Source organism: Palaemon carinicauda, chromosome 22, assembly GCF_036898095.1.
Source record: "Palaemon carinicauda isolate YSFRI2023 chromosome 22, ASM3689809v2, whole genome shotgun sequence".
Lineage (NCBI taxonomy): Eukaryota > Metazoa > Arthropoda > Malacostraca > Decapoda > Palaemonidae > Palaemon > Palaemon carinicauda.
This window is the reverse complement of record NC_090746.1, coordinates 83145052-83147387: the sequence shown is the minus strand read 5'-3', so window position 1 is coordinate 83147387 and position 2336 is coordinate 83145052.

Sequence of the window (2336 nt, the reverse complement as noted above, 5' to 3'; positions counted from 1 at the left end):
AAAGTCTCGATGTGTTTTATTTATATTGTCATTCAGCTAAAGGGCAATTCTGTCTTACTTCTGTGCGTACCCTTAAGTTTCTAAAGGCCATTGCTCCCTCGTGAGTAGATGTCAGTAGTTAATAACAGGAAATGTTCTAATGTGTTTGGTGCTGATGAAACTACAAAAGTTGGGTATAAGTTATAGTAGTGAGCATAGTGCTAAAGCAAAGGCACGCTTGACCTCCCTTTAAATTCTTTTGTTTCACCTAGATTTATATGCGATGTTCATACATAATTTTTTTTTTCAATTGATTTCATTATTATTGGAAAAAAATTCGGAACTTTTTTTTATAATTTTGGCAATATTTGTGGATTCTCACAGACTCAGGGATCCTGGAAATAAGTATATGCAAATAAATTCAAACTTGATTTCAAATAGCACTGACTATATAAAAAAGCATTTATAAAGGTTTTAGGTGACAAAAAGGACTTTCATGGTAACGACAGTGCCCCCCCCCCCAAAAAAAAAAATAGCATTTGTATTTTTTTTAATGAATGAAAAATAGAAGAATATATCAAATAAATCCCGATTTTTAAAAGAAATTTTGAACATTCTCTTTACTCTATCTAATGTTGAGCTGGAATGAAATCACTTTGATCTAGCCCAGATTCACTAAGGGTCAAGTTGATATCTGAGAAAAAAAAATAATTTTCATAATATAAAAACACTGCCCACTACCATGAAGGTAACATAAGGGAGTTTTCTGGATGTTTTCCATGGACGTTTCCGTCAGTGCAACTTCTCCCATAAAATCATAAAACCATTCTAAGATAAATTTTCCTAACATAAAAACTAGTTGCATTGTTTTTAAGGATTATGCACTGTTCCCTATGAGAAGGTTTAATTTTTTCCACTCGTAAATTTCGGAAATTTAACGTTCACCATTGGGCAAGCTTCACCTCTAATATTTAAATAATTATTATAAACGACAAGGTAAATACACACACATACATACACACAGATATATATATATATAGATATATATATATATATATATATATGTATATGTATATATATATATATATATATATATATATATATATATATATATATATATATATATATATATATGTGTGTGTGTGTGTGTGTGTGTGTGTGTGTAACAATGCATTTATGCATATCTAGCTGAGATTAGTGCATTGGGTAAATTGAGGGAAATAAAATTAAATTCTGCCAAAGTCAAGGACGTAGATTCTCCCCACAGGAATCTTTTCAATGACAATATTTCTTTTACTACATGCCATTCATTAAAATTTTATATGGGATTCTGTATTTGAAATTTTATTTTGAGAAACATGCCTTGTCTGTTTCTTCTTTAATTGTTATATCCATGCGTCACCAGCGAAAATAGTAAATAATACATGAAATATCCATTTACAAATTCAAGTTAGCCTACCTATTTTAAGCCATGAGAAAATTTTGGTCGTTATGTCAAGCGATATATGCAAACTAATTTTTTTCTAAAGCTCAGAAATTATTTTCACATATAAGCGCATTTCAGTATTCATTTCAAAACATATTTGGTTATTTTATAGAGAAAACATTTAGAAAAGGCCTTCTGCATATGATTTATTTTACAAAATATCTTATATTTATTATCGAAGTTTTTTTCCATCATTCCTAATAGTTTAATTAATTTTTATTGAACATTCATTTAATTAAGCAGACTTGATTTCCTTGAATGAAACTCGGATCACTTTTAATTAGACTTATATAAGTGAAAAATGTTTTCAAAGACTGGTCTAGATATGTGTTTGGAGAGTGTACTCCAGTTTTAAAGGTCGCCCAAGCCCTCTGTCCATCAAGCTATGAGTAGGGAGGGCCATACAATGGCTGCTGATGGCTCACCAGGTAGACCTAGACTCCTAGAGGCTCCCCCAAACCCCCACTCCCCTCCCTAGCTCACAAGGATGGTGAGGTTGCAGACACTGCTAGAAACTATCGAGCTTGAGCGGTTCTCGAAGTTCCGTCCAGTTGAATGACTGGCAGGGACGTTTGCGATACCAATGCCCTTAAAATGTATACAGTATGTCTTTTTGGCTATGTCGAATTTTGAGAAACAGTAAAAAAATCAAATCTTTATTTCAGTTACTATACATTGTTCTGTAAGTTTTGAGAGCAAGCCTGAGTTGCATTTCTCTCTCTCTCTCTCTCTCTCTCTCTCTCTCTCTCTCTCTCTCTCTCTCTCTCTCTCTCTCTCTCTCTCTCCTATAAAATGCGGTTACTTGTGTGTGTTTCTTTTTTCTTTCTCTCAGAGAGTATGAAACCAATGACAAATGAAAATGTTACAAATC